The sequence below is a fragment of the Protomyctophum parallelum genome (assembly GCF_964188405.1).
Source record: "Protomyctophum parallelum genome assembly, chromosome: 1".
Taxonomy (NCBI): domain Eukaryota; kingdom Metazoa; phylum Chordata; class Actinopteri; order Myctophiformes; family Myctophidae; genus Protomyctophum; species Protomyctophum parallelum.
Genome location: NC_139697.1, coordinates 72,169,115 through 72,189,114, shown reverse-complemented (window position 1 = coordinate 72,189,114; position 20,000 = coordinate 72,169,115). Strand labels below are relative to the sequence as shown.

Below are 20,000 nucleotides of genomic sequence, written 5' to 3'. Positions count from 1 at the left end.
ATTGAGGCAAATAGCTACCTAGTCAAGTATTTAAGTACAGCACTAGGGTTTCACTGCTGCTAAATATAGAGAGGTGTCGCATTTCTGGTATACAATTCAACTGTCTCTTTATTCAACGATGTCTGACGTCTGTGGGCAGGGAGGTGTGTAAATGTGTGTGTGTGTGTGTGTGTGTGTGTGTGTGTGTGTGTGTGTGTGTGTGTGTTGGGAGGGTATCAAAGAGAGGGTGTGTGCTATCACAATGTACGCGTGCGCGCACGCGTGTGTGTGTGTGACATGTGTGTGTGTGAGGGAGAGGGAGACAGAACCAGAGGAAGGAAAGAGCACAGTAAACACTAAAGAAAATAGACAGACACATCCAAATGAAATTAGCTAAATTTTTTGGTATATTTTACAATCCAAAGAAGAAGAAAAAGTACCCCAAAAAAAAGAAAAGAAAAGAGAATAAACAAGATCCGTCACTGCTAATGCTTACAATACTGCAGTGTAATTAATTAACACTCAGGAGTTTACTGTGTAGAAGATGATACACATGAGTGCAGTTGTGTTGCATACCAAGTTTGTTGGCTCCAGGGAGTGTCTGTCTGCTGTGAAGGCCTGCAGCTGTCACAGAGCATACGCACTTCCTGACACATTTTCAGAGGTGGGGATGCGAGTCTTCCACACTAAGAGGAAAACCCTCTCATCCTGTGGATGAATTCCAACTGTGCACAATAAAACCCTGAGTATTCATTTACCTCTGAGAGTGTATACCAATGAACAACATCTGTTAACCCATTTTGGGTGGGAACCCCTTTTGGTGTTTCAAACATTATGTTATAATTTAGCTATTGAAAAATGTGCCTCAAATCTTTCAGAAAATTGTCATGATTTAGAACAGCTTTTTCTTTCTTTTTTTCTCAACGTAAGGCCTGAATGGGACACTGAGGATTTTCTCTGATCCCAGTCATACTGTATAACAGCTAAGCTTTTACATTTGTGGTAAAACTGACATAACGGGAAGGTCTGCCCTCCTTCAACAATTCCTGCTGTGATTCTGGGAATGTCCATGAGCAATTAAGCTTCCCAATCTCCAACAACCGTGGTAGGAGCTGCCGGCAGAGGTCAAACTTGCCTAGTGTGGGTAGTATGAAAAACCGGGAAAATGGGAAAATATATAGAATGAACTCCTAGGCAGTCCTTCATGCAGAGATGATGTTCATCTTTATTCACCAAAACAAAAGTATTTACAGTGATACTGGACAGGTGGCCCTAGCTCCTTCCACCTCCACAGTCCTACCTTGGGCCTCCCTACATATAAAGGCTAAGCCCCTCCCACTGGAACACACCACCCTGAATTGATTCCACAGTTACACCAGTACATCATACTGTCCAGGGACAACACATATTATTCATCACATTATTATTATACATCACTTATTATTCAATCAATTAACCATATCATCTAAACAATGAGAAAGCACTAAAGCAGGGTGCTCTAAACAAACCCTCATACTGTTGGTATGTTCCCCACACCCCACAGCTGATAGTTGCTCCCTACCATGGAGACAACAAGCAATTAAGAATCAAGAGTCATCCAATATACATACACAGCCTGAAATAATATAATTCTCTGCAACATACACAATAAATAATAATTCAAACTTTAGGCATTCAGTCTCAGTGTCAGGCTGAATTGCCACAACAAAGCAGCTCCTCACCTAAAACTAGCACCTGAAGACATTAATTTTCTATGGGTGGCCTGGTGGTTTCTATTGCATTTTGGCTGCAAGGGGCTCAGGTGTGTGGTGTATTATCTTGTCCGACTGTGGCTGGAGATTAAATAATTCACTGATGTAGTAGATGGCGAGATGTCAAGGGAGATGTCTGGGAGGAGAATATATTGCAATCCATAAAGGAACAGATACGCCCTGCTGACATGTTTACTGTCTCCAACAGGAGAAGCTGGTGGTATTACTGCTATGGATACCCACCCCCATCAACAGTGACAGAACAAAAGCATCACGGAGGCCCCTCCGATTGAACACTTACGCTTCCATCATTCCATGTTTGATACAGAAGCACAGCATTGAAATGAATGGAATGTCCATTCTACCGTATGCATCTATACATTATCAAACAAGTAACCGAAATGGATGATAATGTATTCATGAAATGCAGTACATAATAAATAAAAAACATTTGCAACAGTATATTCATCCCGATGATTTCCCTCCTAAAGTCTGGGCCGGTGGCCTGTCGTTGGTGCACCATGATCACCCTATACGTTTTGGTAAAATGTTTGTCTGCCTATTGGCGCCTATACCCCTGTATTGGAGGAAGCAATTCTTGCTGAACTACTGGCAAGCCAACAGTTGTACTGAACTTCCTCAGTGCATTGTCCTTTGTCCTCAGATCTACCTACTTGGAAGTACTCAAAACAGTCACGTACAACAATCACTCACTCTCTCATCCAATGTGTCACTCTCCCTTCCACAGTATGACAGACTGACAGAGCACTAGTTGCCGGTCTGTTCAAGATTAGAATGACATGCATCAGGGGGTGTATTCAAATTTCAAGCATTAATAAGTATGTATTCAGCACACTCATTGCACGATTTTTACTGTCTTACTATTATGTTCATTTACATTTGAAATGAAAATGGTAAGATCGTGATACAACATGTATCTGAAATAGGCTCTCCAGCCATGCTCAAATGAGCATGATGACAGCACACCTTGCTGTTCTCAACTGCACGATTTGAAAATGAACAGTGTAATCACATTATAGATACTAGACACCGGCCTACTTGGGAACGATGCAACTTGGGAACCTAATAATACCTGTTGTCATAACACCCGTTTTAACTGTCTGTCTGTGTCCCACTGGAGATCTCTGTATCTGTCTGTCTGCCTGTGTCTGAAAAGTGGACTGGTTAAGCAATAAATAAATACTGAAACCAGATATAATCATTAAGGAAGGTTTATGCATGTACTCTGTGTAGTATGTAAACTCTTCATTTCCACTTTCTGGGGGACCCCCCAAAATAATTTGGCGACCCCCCCCCCCCCCCCCCCCCCCCCGAGGGGTCGCGACCCATGGGTTGAGAACCCCTAGGTACCCTCACAAAAAACATGCTGTAATCCTGGTCTCTAAACTGCCTCCCCCTGGCCAGCCGCGGCGCCTGATGAAACTATAGATACTATACACACCATTCTGTCTGTAAATGTAATGCTTCTTTTGGCAGATGCTCACAAAAAGTGCTTCAATGGAGAGCTGCAAACCATGGACATCCACAGCACTGGCCGCTGCACTTCCTATAAGAAAGAATAAATAATCACACACATTGTTGTTTTCTGATAATAGACTCATTGTCAGTCATCAGATTACCTCCCTGACCAACCATACCAGCAAGCTCCTTCTGCATCAACATACAAACGTATGACTTATACCCATCCCTGCACCATAACATATAAGCTACAGCTAAAGTATATGCATTACAGCCAAAGAGTCTGACAGTGTTTGTGTAATATTCTTCTTTACCGGTCTTGGCCCGGCCACTGCTTGACATCAAGAACCCACTGTTGTAGCATGCCATCGCTACAATGGAACAACTTCTTCAGGTTCTCTGCTACCTCCAAAGTCTTCTCTAGTGTCTGCAAAATTGCCCTGTCATAGTATTAGAAGTTTCACATGTAGCTGCTTGAAATAGTTAAACCTTTTTCATCAACATAACCTTTTGTATCTGGAAGACAAAGCAATGTGTAGGCCATTCTCTTTGCAGAGATTCCAACCAATTGCATGCACAGTAAGCATATGTCAGACAGTTCTTACTAAAGAACACAAATGCAAATAAGAATGTGTTGAAAATGTTTTATGTGTAACTTTGCAGGGTAGCATGGGGTTAAATAAGCTTATAAGATAAGATAAGATAAGATATTTATTGTCACTGTATGAGACATACAACAAAATTCTGTTTAGTGCAGCACAACATATAACAGTATCAAGAGAGGACGCAAAGACAACGAAAAAAACACTGAGGGGGCTAAAACTTCATGGCATAAAACTGTTAGTCCGTCATCATAGTCCAGTCAAGTCATCTCAATCCATTAATAAATATTAAATATTCTAATGCACTGTTAAAATGATAAGATAAAATAAGGGGACCACACAATCATAAAATCCATATGCAAATTCATCAACAGTAGGAGGGGACCATGGGGGAATATATTATTATACTATTGCACTTGCCCATATGCTATTGCATATATACTATATCATATTGCGTTTGCCCATAGTCTATATTGCACTTGCCAGATAGGACAGTCATATGCAAGTGTGTGTGCGTTTATGCGAACCAAGCAGTGTTTTCACTGTGCACGTGTGTGTGCATGTGTGTGCGTGCGTATATGTGAACTGAGCAGTGTTTTCACAGCCTTTGGGAAAAAGCTGTTGGACAGCCGGTTGGTTCTGGCCTTAATGACCTTCAGCCTTCCGGATGGAAGGGTCTCGAACAGGTGATGTCCGGGGTGTGAGGGGTCCTTGGATATCTTTAGGGCTCGCTTGTGGAGACGGCTTGAGTAGATGTCACTCAGGTGTGGTAATGGGGAGCCAATGATCCACTGCGCTGTCTTGACCACTCGCTGTAAGTCCTTCCTCTCTACGTCGGTGCAGCTGGAGTACCAGGCTGTGCAGGCGTAGGTCAGGATACTCTCAATGGTAGAGCGATAGAAGTTGATGAGCAGGTTCTGCGGGAGTCCATTCCGTTTCAGCTTCCTCAGGAAGAAGAGCCATTGCTGGGCCTTCTTGACCAGACATGAGGTGTTAAGGCTCCAGCTCAGGTCTTCTGAGATGTTCACTCCAAGAAATTTAAAACTAGAAACCCTCTCGACCTCCTCCCCTCCGATACTCAGACCCCTGTGACATGGCTTTGCCCTCCTGAAGTCCATGACTATCTCCTTAGTCTTCTTTGAGTTCAGGTTTAGGTCATTGTCCTTACACCATGCAGCTAGTGCACTGACCTCCTCTCTGTATGCCACCTCGTCGTTGTTTGTTATCAGACCTACGATGGTTGTGTCGTCTGCAAACTTGACTAGAGTGTTGGAACTGTGGTGTGAGATACAGTCACTGGTGAAAAGAGAGTAGAGGAGTGGGCTAAGGACACATCCTTGAGGGACGCCGGTGTTGAGGGTGATAGTGGACGATGTGTGTTGACCTAGCCTGACCTTTTGGGGCCTGTTGGTCAGGAAGTCCTTTATCCACAGACAGAGGTGAGGTTGTATTCCTAGGGTCTGCAGTTTAATGACTAGTTTACAGGGGCTGATGGAATTAAACGCGGAACTAAAGTCAACAAACAACATCCTGACATAGATGTTAGCGTTCCTCTCTAGATTCTCCAGGTGAGAGAGAGCCTTATGTAGCACTAATGTGACAGCATCATCGGTTGATCTGTTAGCCTTGTAGGCAAACTGGTGTTGATCATGGGTGGGGGGGATACAGGATTTGATGTTGGCCAGCACCAGTCTCTCAAAGCATTTCATGATCACCGGCGTGAGAGCGACCGGCCTGTAGTCGTTCATGCAGGTGATGGCTGAGGCTTTGGGGACAGGAATGATGGTAGTGGCTTTTAGACAGGTCGGGACAGTCGCTTGCTTGAGTGACAGATTGAAGATGTCTGCAAAGACTGCGGCAAGCTGGCCAGCACACGCCTTCAGTGCTCGGCCTGGAACACCGTCGGGTCCAGCTGCCTTGTTGTTGTTGATGTTCTGGAGGACCTGTTTGACCTGATATGGCTGAAAACTCAGTTGGTGTCCACCCTCTGTGATGTTAATATCTGGACCTGCGTTGCTGCTGTTCTCAAACCTGGCAAAGAAAGCATTGAGCTGGTCTGGGAGGGTGGGGTCTGTCAGGGGTGGGGAACCAGGGATCTGTTTGTAGTCTGTGAGGTGTCTGATGCCTTGCCACATGGTGCGGGAGTTGTTGTCTCTGAAGTTGTCCTCAATACGCTGTTTGTATTTTTGTTTTGCATTTTTAATGCAAATGACTTTGTCAATGCAAATGACTTTGTCAATGCAAATGACTTTGTCAATGCAAATGACTTTGTCATATACTTAGTGGTCAGAGCACATCGGTACAGAAAACTGTTGACCTGCTCTACTTCTTCTCCCAACGTTGTTCCGATACCCTCCTGGTTCCTTGCATTCCACTGGATCTACAGGAAGTTTGGAGTTGTTTAACAGTGTGGAAAATAGCATGATAAAATGTGATGCATATCCTGAGGTCACTTGGGTTGTGTGGCTAATTAAAATTAGTAAACAAAAAACAAAAATGTAAGAAGCATCACCTCGCACTTGGTATTGTGTGCTTTCGCATGTATCACTGACAAGCAATCTTTCTGTTGCTGAAGGGGTTGAAGATGACACAGGTTCTCCGACACCTTCTCCAGGTATGGCACATATATTGGCAGGTCACATCCATGGCCAAATAAGTAGCATTCTGGAACTCTTTTTGGAGAAACATTGGATATACGAAGGGGGGGGGGGGGGGGGGGGGCAATTAATATTAGGGAGCATAGTACAATGAAGGGCCTGTAATCATCTACATTTTTTGTTATTGAACTGATCAGGATTATATAAATACTAATACCAACCTTTGAGAAGGAAGCCATGCCTACAAACAGCAATTTCAACACCTTCCTCATCCAACTTGTTGGCCTGTTTGGATGACTCTCGTGCAGCTCTCCAATGTGAATCTCCACACATGGCTTTCCCTGCAGTCTACCAAAGTACATAGTTCAGTCAGACAACTCAAGGAGGATGTAATATATATTTATTGAATATAAGATAATCAATGCAATATATTTATTATGGTTTGGCGATGTATTGGATCTGCTTTTAGGTACTCAGGTCAAGCGCATCAGTCCCAACCATAGGGACTCTGAATCCCCCGTACCTAAATAGTAGATCCAAAACGACAGGTGGTAGCTGGGGTGGAGGTGGGAGCGCACTTGTATACAGCAGCACGAGTATACAGTATAGCAGCAGCAGCAGCAGAATGAGTGCAGGATGTATGACAGCAGCACGCTGATACAACAGCAGTATAAGTAAGCAGAATGAGCGCAGTTTGTATGACAGCGGCACGCTGATACAACGGCAGTAGGCTAAAGCAAGCTAAGTTGAGCGCAGGTTGTATGACAACAGCACGTTGATACAACAGCAGTGTAAGCAAGCAAGAAGGCAGAGGACTGCAAAACCTCTGGTTCAAGTAGCCGGTATGAGAGATTGGGTGAGCGTGTGATTGGCTGAGTGAATCATGTGGATGAGAGCTTGATGCTGCGGTGGCCCAATTAACGGCCGGCGCGCTGACTGAGGTTCCCTGACTGAACTTGCTCTGCGCATGTCTACGACAGGCGCAAATGCTCATTTCAGTCAGACAACTCAAGGAGGATGTAATATATATTTATTGAATATAAGATAATCAATGCAATATATTTATTATGGTTTGGCGATGTATTGGATCTGCTTTTAGGTACTCAGGTCAAGCGCATCAGTCCCAACCATAGGGACTCTGAATCCCCCAACAGCGCAAAACATCCGAAACCCCCAAAAAGCAGATCATCACCAACCCTAAGCTATACATGTGTACAACAGAGCACCTGTTGTTTCCTGTAACAGGAAGACCATACCGATATCCATTCCGCGCAGCGACAAGGGTCATAGGACATGGATCAGACATAGGTCATGCTAGCCTAATGTGATGACTAGTCAATGTGTTGGACAGTACAGCGCCTGTTCGACAGTACAGCGCCTGTTCTAGCATTATGTGATGGCTAGGTCAATGTGTTCAACAGTACAGCGCCTGTTGATCCCTGAAATTCAGGAGTCCTAAACGGTGTCCTGGTTCGCTGCGCGCTGCAAACCAACATGACCCACTGCACAAATAACCCAACCCAACCAGGATCACCGAAAGGGACATTCTATCATTATCATTAATATCTGAAATCAGTACCCAGTAGTCTACCACCTGGAGCTTCAAGTTTTAGCTTGCAACATGATCGCATGCATGATCATGATGCGGCAATGCTGCGAGTTCTGCCACAGTAATATGCAAATACAGTTTAAAGAGTGTGACGTGTAGCGATTAGGAGGCAGCCCACAGCCTTGACACAGAAGAAGCAGCTTTTGCAGGACCAGCCATGGCTTCCCGGAATCCATCATGAATAGGGGCTCATGACATTGCGGATGGACATCATGGCAGAAAACGAGGCATGGAAGAGAAAGGACAAAGACCAGTGTTAGTTGCTGTCACAGATATACCTTAATGAAATTAGTTGTTTTGAGTGATTTAATGGTGGGCATCCAAGCAAAGTCAGAAGTGGAAATATCATGCATAGGATTCACCACATAGAAAGTATAAAAAATAATATATATATATTATAGGATGCCAGTAGATTACTCACTGAAGATCTGGAGTAAAGCTGAATGCCAGTTATAATGCCTTTGAGATTTAAAACAATTAACTAAAAGCACTACTATGATAGGATACACAGAAAGCAACTTGGAAAGATGAATAGGACCCTGCAACATACTGTAACCTCATGAGCTTGCAGCTGCATTAAGAGAAGGCAGGAATAATTTACCATGGTTTGATTTAAGGTTACCAGGCAGCTTCGAAACCATCAGCATGGCCTCTGAGCTAGAACATGAAATTAAACAGGACAAGCATCTCTATGTTGACAAACCTGGAATTAGAACAGCTCTTAGAATGAAATAATCCATGACACAGGTCCAAGTTATACCACTGAGTAACGTGTCGATAGATGGAACAGAGGAGCGTCCTTATTGATGGGTGATGCTGATTCCTTCATTATGACTGATCCGTTTCCCATTCCAGGTTTTATCCGACCAAAAGCATGCTACCGCTGCTTATAAGGTAGCCCAAATAACACGGAAGACTTGCATCTGCCGGCAAGTATTAAATTCAGCCATTTATCTGCAACCCATCTCCCTTCATACTCTTCCCCCAAGACCGTAGATGGAGCTGCGTCCATGTAAACATATCAAGGATACAGATGTTTCAACCGAAAACTACTTAGGTGGCTGAGCGACTGCATGTGAATATAGAATTAATAGAACAAAAGCAGCCTAGGTGAAGATGCGGATTGATTAACTGATGACCTGCCTCATGGTTTCAGTAGCAGCAGATACACGTATACCACCAATGTGAGCCTATCCGATAATGGCTGCAGCTGCGATGAAGACTGTATGCGGCAACCCACAGGGAGGACCTTCCCAGCATCCAAGGTTCATCTCATCAGTATAAAGGGCTGTCGCTCAGGAAATGGAGACAGAAGCAGCATGAGAACAGCTATGAATCGCTTTAAAATTACATGGATATAGCTAAAGTTGACGTTAAGGCAAATTAGCTTCAGTCACAGTGTAGCATCATCTAAGCCGTAACACTGATAGAATTCAAATCAATCATTTAGCAGCAGTGTTAGCAGCGTGGTAACGCCATACCTCTTTTCCTGGCTGAGCATAGGAAAAACACCACGCCTCTGTTCCTGGGCTAAGCATAGCAGAAATGTTAGCAATGCCAATGAGCCAATTCCTGTCTTTAAAGACAGACTGTGCGTTTTATTTAATGTTAAACACTTCCCTGGCGCACCATAAGTACTTACCTGTAAAACAGACCCATAGAGTAAGACAGAGTTACGAAACTCAGTTCACTTCATGGGGCCAGTTCAATGGCGCGGCTCTTCTTCTACAAATGGGTAGAAGGACAGAAGTAGGCAGAAATGCCTGACCCAGGCAACAGCCCAGCTTTAGTATTCTTAAATCCCTTATTTTAGATTGTTTGTAGTAATCGTATGACAAACACATTACAGAGACTTTAGTCGTCCTGAATAATACTTTTAACACATTTTAAAACATGTCATGTTGCACACATGCCTAAATAGCTTCTTATTTGCACTGCCCTCGTTGAAAACAATGTATTCGAAACTCCACTTGTCCGCCTTTCAGGCTGCATGAACAGTGCTCGGTTTCTGCCTGCTCATCGTAACTCTATTAGATGGCTTTGCTGTAACTCATGCCGCCTATTTCTCCAAGCATAGGCATAGGCGTCGAGTCGGGGGTGCTTGAGGCCTGAAGCACCCACTGCCACAATGGGCGCGTTCGGAAATAGCGCACTGTGGTGCAATGCAAACAAATGGACGAGTGCGCTCCCGCACTGGGGCCAGTGGGGCACCCACTATCAATTAGCATCCTAAATACCTCATAATAGGCCTACTAAAAAATAGAGATTCCTGAATGTGCAAGCATGCACCTTATAGCCAGGTAAATCATTTATTTGAACAGCAGGATCAATTAGTTTATAGATAGTTAGCATGAATCAATGGCATGATATTGATTCCTCCAGACAAAATAAAAATAATAATATCCAGCATGGCTCTGCCCAACGCTAGGTGCATGATACGGTACAATTCACACTGAAATATTCATTGGGACCCAGGTGCCGTGTGGGCCTATGCAACCAAGAGCAACCTCACTGCTCTCTCAGTTGCTCTGGTCAACTCCATTTACTTCCAACTGATGCTGCATTGGACGTTTCATTCTGATCAGAGAACTTGTGTTGCCATATGTGAAGAAAAATACGCTGCAGTACAAACAAACAATAATAGAAAAACATTAACTAAAATAAGCAGGCTAATTAACATAAGAAAATGTACAAGCAAACATTTACTTACATAATGTAAATAAAAGAAAGAGGCAAACTATATCATAGTTCCATATATATGCATAACACAAACAAACTTACAAGTATTAGGTGAAGAACCTCCAAACAACACAACATGCATCTCTGAATGTGAACATGAAACTGACAACAAACAAGACGGCTCTCTTCTACACTCTACAGAACAGGAAAGCTAAAGATATACTGCCCCTAGTGGACGGCAGACCCTTCAATATGGAGGAGACAAGCAGCTGGGTCAACGAAAACAAGCCACAAACTATCTTGAATCATTATGAAAACAACAACGTCAAATAAGTTTATCATCATATAAATTTGAGGGTGCCTCAAATGAACCGCGGGTTTAAACAACGTTGACTGTTATAATGTGCAGACGTGGCAATTAACATGCCTGACAGACGCGATGCGGACATACTCCCGAGTAATCTAGTAATAGTGGCGACATTAGTGTTGACTCACTTGGCAACAATGGAATGCGGAAGTGCTCGTTCTATCTCAAGGGATAGTTCCAACTTCCAGCCAAAGGAACAATGTTGGAACTATACAAAGCGTGTCGCCACTCTCCTACTCTACACTGTGGACGAATGTATGCTTTTAATCCCGTTGCCTTGAATCTATATTACGTCCACATATTGACTAGAAGCAGCCGAGACAAGAATGCGCACCAAGCGTGACCACCGTCATAAAACTGATTATAAACTTTGCCTGGATTTACATGTGAAGAACGGCGGAAAGCAGAGCAGACGGCAGGTAAGATGCTTCCTTGACTATAGTGTTGTGAGCAGGACAGGACCCGACGTGAAATGCATTGGCTAACGCGATCTCGGTGTGATCGAGGCACAACGATAAAAGCAACAGAAGAGAACATTTAAGCAGCAGCTTCAACTTATTTCCGTCGGTGAACAAAAGCAGTGCACGTTCTTCCAACCAATTAAACTCACTGACTTACCAGAATTGTATGAAAGCAACGTTTAGTGCATAGCCTAATCGCCCAGACGCCACAGCAGTGGCGAACTGGTGACATTAGCAGCAGTAGTAGAATTGAGCACTTGTATACAGCAGCACGAGTATACAGTATAGCAGCAGCAGAATGAGTGCAGGATGTATGACAGCAGCACGCTGATACAACAGCAGTATAAGTAAGCAGAATGAGCGCAGTTTGTATGACAGCGGCACGCTGATACAACGGCAGTAGGCTAAAGCAAGCTAAGTTGAGCGCAGGTTGTATGACAACAGCACGTTGATACAACAGCAGTGTAAGCAAGCAAGAAGGCAGAGGACTGCAAAACCTCTGGTTCAAGTAGCCGGTATGAGAGATTGGGTGAGCGTGTGATTGGCTGAGTGAATCATGTGGATGAGAGCTTGATGCTGCGGTGGCCCAATTAACGGCCGGCGCGCTGACTGAGGTTCCCTGACTGAACTTGCTCTGCGCATGTCTACGACAGGCGCAAATGCTCATTTGGAAAATATTAGGAGTTGATTCAAGACAATAGATAGCAGGGCTATCTATACAAAACTATCACAGTCATTACTCTTTGTTGGCTGTTTAAAACTTACACTTTTTACAACTCCTCTGACCTCCTCAACAAAAGTGGACACGTCTTTTGCTAAGAAAAGTCCATCAAAGAATTATGATATTGTATATCTGCTATTTTTTAATCGCCAAAGTATAAAATATGGTTAAAGTGTATGCATGGTTAAAAATTACAAATTACACAGATGCTTAATTTTAGTTTGAACCGGTTAAGATAATAATGACTTCCCTCCAAGAATGCAGGAGGATTGTTCACACCTGGTACAATCAAGGTACAATCAGTGGCTGACCTATTTGAAAAAGATGTACTGTGTCGACCTTCAAACAAGTCCAGGGAGGATTTGGAGGTTCCCATTTTATGTCGAAATTGTATCATTTATCAAACAAGGCTACAATTCAAGCATTGGATAAAAATCACACCTGTTTGAACCGAGTGGTGCAGCTCCCCTCTCCCCCACCCCCCCCCCCCCCCCCTCTCTCTCTCTCTCTGCTCCGTCAGATTAGCTTTATTATGGATATCAATGAACCTAGACAGTCAGAAGTTCGATTTGCGTCCAGCAGGTGGCAGCCATGTCACATACTTCTCTCGTTCCGCATGTGCACACCACTCGTGCTCTTGACTGATACGCGACTGATACATGATACACACAGACATTCCTGGTTGTAGGAGTGGTTGCACCACTCAAAAACTACGTAATAATGCTAGACCTTATCCTCCCCCTCCCCTCTCTACCTTTATTTCTCTATTTATCTATCTATTCTCTATTTCTCTGTCAGAGGACACAGTATTAGTCAGGGGATATTAATACAATCTGGAAATACATTTCTTACCAAGAAGTTTCTTCACTAATGTGTTTGTAATGGGTGTCTGTCTACTAACATATCCCACATTGGTTTCTATTCAACCACCCTAGGTAAATATTTGACAGTTGCTGAGTACCATCAACAATCAATATATGGCATAATATGTTCTGAATTTCATTATACTTTAAGTAGCATGACGTGTCAAACTAGGGGTTTTTCATGATTCTGAATGCATTCCAAGCATTAGTTTAGCACATCACTCCTTGGGCTAAATTTGCCCAAAATGTGCCCAAAATGTGCTGACCTCATCACATGTGTGATGACGGCTATGTCCGTTTATGTCCATTACTGGCAGACAGGTTTCTCAGACAGGTTCTGTCCATAGCCATAGGATGGCTATGGACAGTTCAGAAAATGGCTATGGACAATTAGTGAGGACCAATTATATGAAGATAGGTTGAAAAGTGGTGAAGGCGTCCTTTAAAGAGATCAGTGATAAGGCAGTTCGATCAGTTGTGATATTATATGTGGTATTTAATGTTTGTGTTAGGATAATGTTTGTGTTTACAATGTTTGTGTTTACAAGCTGGACATACAAAAACAGTTCTTTGACATACCCTGTACATTGTGTACAATATATGATCATGTGCCATACAGGCCACCTCCTCAACACACACACACAAACAAGAGGATTCTGAAACAGGAACTAAACAATAGTTAATTTATTTTAGAACTAAATGCAAGGAAGAAGGGTAATGGGAGAAGTGGAAAAAGAACACCCTTCAAGTCGGCGGCGTCTGGTTGTATAGACGGGGTCATACCTATGTTCCCTCAGCTCTATGTTCCCTCAGCCCCGAGGTGCGCTGCGGGTCGGGAGAGGGTTAGCGGTTAGGTTTAGGTGTCTGCCCCGGGGGTGCGCTGCGGGTCGGGAGAGGGTTGCGGTTAGGTTTAGGTGTCTGCCCCGGGGGAGGTTAGGGTTAGGGTGAGGGAGGAGGTAGGTTGTCGTAGGCTGAGGGAACATAGAGCTGAGGGAACATAGGTACGGTCCCGTATAGACATCTTATTCTATCAGGACACAGCTAGAACAGAGCAGAGGGAGTGAGATGCAGTACTGTATGTGGATTTAGGCTTCAGGTCAAGGATGCTCAGGTTTCGTGAGTTGAATGAGTCTGATTGAGGCAGTTAAACACAGTCTACAGCCTTTTGATTAACATCCAAACCACTTAATCCGGGTAATGCCTCTAAGTATCCCCTGGCAAGTAGTGAGTTGCCATGTGCCCCATGTAGGCCAGGAGCCTATCTCCTGTTTCCATAGCTTGAGGCAGAATCCCCAACCTCCCGATCAGGGCGGACACTCAAACCCCAATGCCACTGAGCTGGTCTCTAATTGCAAAGGTGGAACAGTCAGGTCAGCAAAGGTTTCACTAGCAAGATCCACAATCAGAGGTTTACTTAAATTCCAGCACGGCTTTCTATTGTTGCAGTCTCTACTGCTGATTAAAATGTGTTCACAACAAGTTAGATTTACCCTCTTTAAGTCTTTTAGAATGATCCGAATCTTCTGTGTTTGCTAGACCAGGTCTAAAGTTGCCTGGCTAATAAGCCAGACTCAAATCACTAAACTAAAGTAGCATGTAATTTGGGTTGCTTCTTGTGGTGCTCCAAGCCATCTGGTGGTACTGGATACCATACCAACAGGTACCATAGTTTGTGTGTATGCATGTCCATGGTGAACTCATACAGGGAGCTATTTTAATTTGACCACTGTGGTAAGAACAGCATCATTATACAGGACTGAAAGTGATGGTAAAAAAGAAGACCCCAGTGGGCTCCAAAGTCTTGACATCCCATGTTGAACTTAATTTGTTCACATTCATTTGTATCATTTAATCATGTAATACTTACTGTACATACAGTAGCGACTGCTACTGTATGTACAGTAAGTATTACATTTGGTTACAATTTACACAATTGTTGTGTTGCAGCAGTTTAACTATAGGAATGTTTAGGACCTCTTTAAAAATAGATGCGGCATGATTTTCCAGCAATGATCCTTCAAACAAGTGAAGGCACAAATTCAATCACATTGAAGCAGTGAACAGAACACCTTACACCAGTAACACAAGGTATGTAACTTAAGAAACACGCCAAACACGCCAAGACTTGCTTCATCAAACACCAAGCCAGTCATTCTTGCCAGGAATTGTATTTTAAAACAGATGTGACATGTCTACAGCTCACCCATATTATGCCTAATTCATTTGCACGACAGTATCACTTGCCGACAATAAATTATCTTGAAAACTTGATTTCTATGCACATATACTGCTTTATGCCACCAGACACTACCATGTTGTCATCTTGTTCTCTGAGCTGCCTGCACTTGCTTGCAGAGTGGTATTATCAACTGAATGAAGGCCCACCCTTAGTAGAGATAGCTCTACTTGGCCATGCAAACAAATAGTTATTTCCTAAAACCGTCTGCATCCTTTATTTTATGTTTTTGGAATCAGTGGGTCAAATTGGGGGGGCTGATTAGAGTTGGCATAGGCATTTTCATTAATCTACTCACCTGGTTTGGTCTGAGACAAGGTATGCATTACGGTCCCTGATCTGTCCTTCTCATGAACTGAACAGAGAATGAATAGCCTACTGGAGATATAGGACCTCACTGCATATATAAAGGAGTCTGCTTTCCCTTAGACAAAGACATTCTTTAATGAATACTCATATGTGCTGACTAAATCTGGTACTGATTAAAAGCGTTACTGTCATGCGTGGAACAGGTTGAGAAACAGCCTGGAGGACAGATGAAGCCATGGAAGTCATTTCCTTTTTAATCAATTCAATCTTCTAATTACAAACATTCGTGCATGGTCACCAAAAGAAGAGCAATGTGCAGTTACTGCAGTATGTTTCTATATTGCTATATCTATCAGTTTTGTATATTATGCAGGTTTTTTTTTCTTCCTTTCCGTCTTATTACACCGTGTGTGTGTGTGTGTGTGTGTGTGTGTGTGTGTGTGTGTGTGTGTGTGTGTGTGTGTGTGTGTGTGTGTGTGTGTGTGTGTGTGTGTGTGCGCGTGCGTGAATGAGTACGTGCATGGCTGCATGCGTGTGTGTGTGCGTGCGTGTACACTACAAACTTGCACATGGCATTGGTGACAGAGAGGAAAGCAAAGATTTGAGGAAATGACAAGAAAATCAATTGAGTGGCCGGCCCAGTGATTTTCTTGGAGGCATCCACTGCAGTCTTCCAGCAGACGAGCCTTTCAATGTCAATGTCTTCTTGATGTTCTTAGAGTTAAATCGACCATCTTACTTCCTCTTCTTCTCTTTCTCTCTCTTTGTCTTTAATCATCTATATTTCAGTCTCTTGCCTCTCACTCACTTTCTGTTGGTCTGTTTCCTTTCATGCTCTGTGCCTCTGTGTATCCCCTGTCTCCCCGATACATTCTCTTTATCTTTGATCACAGGGACAGCAGAGGCAGGCCTCTGACGTGTCAGTTAATGGCAAATCAATGACAGGACAATCAAGGCATGGTGTGATCAGCCTCTCACACACCACCGGATGAGCATGGCTTTAAAAGCAGCATGCTCCTCTCCCCGGGTCATCGTCCAATAGACCGAGACCTGCGAATCAATGTAAACGCTATCATGGCCCATCTTCCAAACAGACAAAACAATTGAATTGAGCACCTCCAAACAGCCACACAATTGAAAGTAGCACCTGATAGGTAATGGGGCAGGTGTACTAGCACTGGAGGCTTTGTGCCAAAACAATAGGGCCAGAGAGTTAATAGTAAATCAATTGGTTTGGCGTCCACTTGCTAAAATGAAAGAGATGGATGGACATAGGAGTGTCACCTGATAGAGAGAAAGAGGGGTAGGAGGTGTTTAGGGGTAGATAACAGGGGAACGTTGATAATAGCGAGAGGAAAAGAGAGGAAGAGATAAATGGTTTAATCAAGAACACTCTGTGAAGAGCTGATCAATATCTGTGGTCAATGATCTTCCTTTTCCAACCTACCTGTCTGCCCCACAAAACATGGCATCCGGCCATCTCCAGAGCAGAGCCAATATCAGCAGCCATTCCCCCAACCCCACCACCTGCTGCCCTGCAAAAAGACAGACAGACAGACAGAGACACGCACGCATGCACGGGTCGCACGCACGCACGCACACACACACACACACACACACACACACACACACACACACACACACACTGACACACAGACACATTATTTGGACTAGGTAAAGTATCATGCACTGCCTTTGGCCTCTGTTAACCGTCATCTTTTTTAAATGACTCTCTATCACCCTCTACTGACTTAGGGACACAATAACATTATGCAGAGATGGAAAAAGAACACTGGCAACAAATTCTATTGACTTGTCGTCATGAGCATAAAACCTTTTGAAAGGATTTCTAATTTGTCATTAATTAATTTCATGCTGTTTAAAAACCACTAGACGTCACCGGTGCTTTCGAAAGTGAACTTATTCTCATATTTTTTTCTTTCATGGAAATTGACATTTTGATTTGATTTGTTTTGATATTCAGTAGATTGATTCCTTATCTTTATGAGGACTCCGCACTTGACACAATTTGTTTTGGCCTTAATCTACTATATATGAAAATAATTATGTTTTACGTTCTTTAATAACCATCGTAACACCATAATTACCAGTGTGTTAACTATTATTTTTAGTGTATGGCTCTGCAAGAGGCTAGCCGTCTATGAGAGGGTGTGTGTGTGTGTGTGTGTGTGTGTGTGTGTGTGTGTGTGTGTGTGTGTGTGTGTGTGTGTGTGTGCGCGTGCGTGCGTTTGTGCGCGTGTGTGTGTGGCTATTCTCACAGACGACTGGACTGATCAGCGCCAACCTTGTATGCATGCGGCCAGTAGTTTCTCCACATACCGTATACATTTTAAACTTCATGTCAAAGGGGCTCTGATCAGGTCATAGATCAAAGATATCTTAGATATGACATAGAAAGATTGGTTCCACATTACGTCCGAGATCCAAATTGGAGGCACGCCGTTCCCATTTGGATCACAAGATCATATGACTTGATTTTTATTCTCACTACTTAATAGAATGGAGAAAATGCCAGCACTCAATATATGTCCTTTTCACATGATTTTATTTACCTCGGCTCTGACGAGCAGACAACATACGCGTTTCGTGCCTAGTGGGCCTCCCTCAGCGGTGTCACAACGCTGAGGAAGGCCGCATAGGCCGAAACATCATGGAGCATTAAGGATTTCATCTCTAACCTGGAGTGTTGCGGGTTGTGTGCTTCGGCAGTACTCTTCTATTCTCACTACCTACAAATAATTGGAATAAATAATATTAGAATTGTACTTGTATTCCGTGTTGGAATAATATTAGAATTGTACTTGTATTCCGTGTTGGAAATAGGCATGAATGGCATATGAAATTATGAATGCTGCACAGCTGCAGCCAGGAGGATTTTTCTTAGCCTTATTCAATGACCTTTGAAGATCTAATTCACAAAATCGGTAGTAATTGACCAATTTGAAAATTCTTAGAGAATTAAGGTCATAGGCCTGCTATCAGCATGAACAAAAAAGATACACACACACAGGCGATCGCATGAGTCTGAATTTAATGTCTTCAATGCACCCTTTTCAGTGTTTTAGATCCTTTCAAACACACTTGACAAGTTGACATACATGCTGTCACATCCCTACTGTCACTGTGTCTCTGTTTTCATGACTATCTCCAAGTGTCCTTTACTATCTCCACTGATCTATTAAATGGCTCAGAGAAGCTGAGACATTTCCTGGCAAAAAAGACATATACATGCAGATCACTTTGCAACATGTTTTGAGTATCAAACGCTTCAAGGCAGCAATGGTGTGTTTGAAAGCCTTTATGCTTTTAAGTATGTGTATTTGAACTACCTGTATTTTGCATCATATTTTGGTCTCCTGGCTTTTTTGGAACTCTATTATCTTCAACTATTTTGTAATTTGGATCTCTGATTTTGGTGACTCCGTGGCCTGTCAATCTCCCTGGAGGATGAGCCCTAATGAGTAACCCCATAACCTTTCCTGTACTAGTGCCGCCCTCAGGTCAAAATTTGTACACAAGATATAATGTAACTATCGGGCAGTTTGCAGGATGTACCATTCTGAATTTTGTGACCCATGGCCTTTCTTTCCAGTTGGGTGTAAGGAGCAGCACAGTGGAGATCTTGTACTCGTGTAAAAGGAATTGAAACACCACATTGGGAAAGCTGAATGTAAACAACACATTTTGATCAATTGTCCTTGATGTATTGAAAATTTGTCCTCAAATGTGGTGGAAATTTCTTTTTTGAGGAAAGACATTCGTAGCTCTTTTCCCTCATTCTAGTCATACTACAGTACATTGTACGTGTAAAAGAGCTGACTAAGTGATTTTCACATGGACAGCGTAGGCTGTTTTGTCCCCTATCAACGACAAATAATTGTAATTCCAGACCGTGCCGGTGTAAAATGACCTATTGCAACCCCCTGCTGTGTGTGTGTGTGTGTGTGCGTGCGCACGTGCATGCGTATGTGTCTGTATACTATACATGCATGCACGCACATGTGTCAAATTACACTAAAGTCTCTCTAGGACAGTCCTAAAGATAGTGACCAGGGGCCAGGGCAGGCCCCTATTCATCCGGGTGTAATGTTGCAGCTGCATCTGAAGGCAGGAATAGATTGTGTAGAAGACGTAAAACCCGTTAGGACAGGCACGCTTCACTGGACAGAAATTATATAGAAATTAATAGTTTTTAGATTTAGAATTAAATTTAGAATTTAAAAGCTCAAACTAACATTTGAAACATATACTGTACTTGGAAGTTGACATGTTAAGGATGCTTACATGAGTATAACATGCTCATCTACAGCTGTGTCCCTTTGTTCT

The 20,000-nt window shown here is 43.1% G+C and overlaps 1 protein-coding gene across 1 annotated transcript in view; it reads left to right on the top strand.

Annotated features, from left to right (window-relative positions):
• Positions 1 to 20,000, top strand: part of ubtd2 (ubiquitin domain containing 2) — a 393,205-nt gene that overhangs the window by 342,509 nt on the left and 30,696 nt on the right. The window lies entirely within an intron of this gene.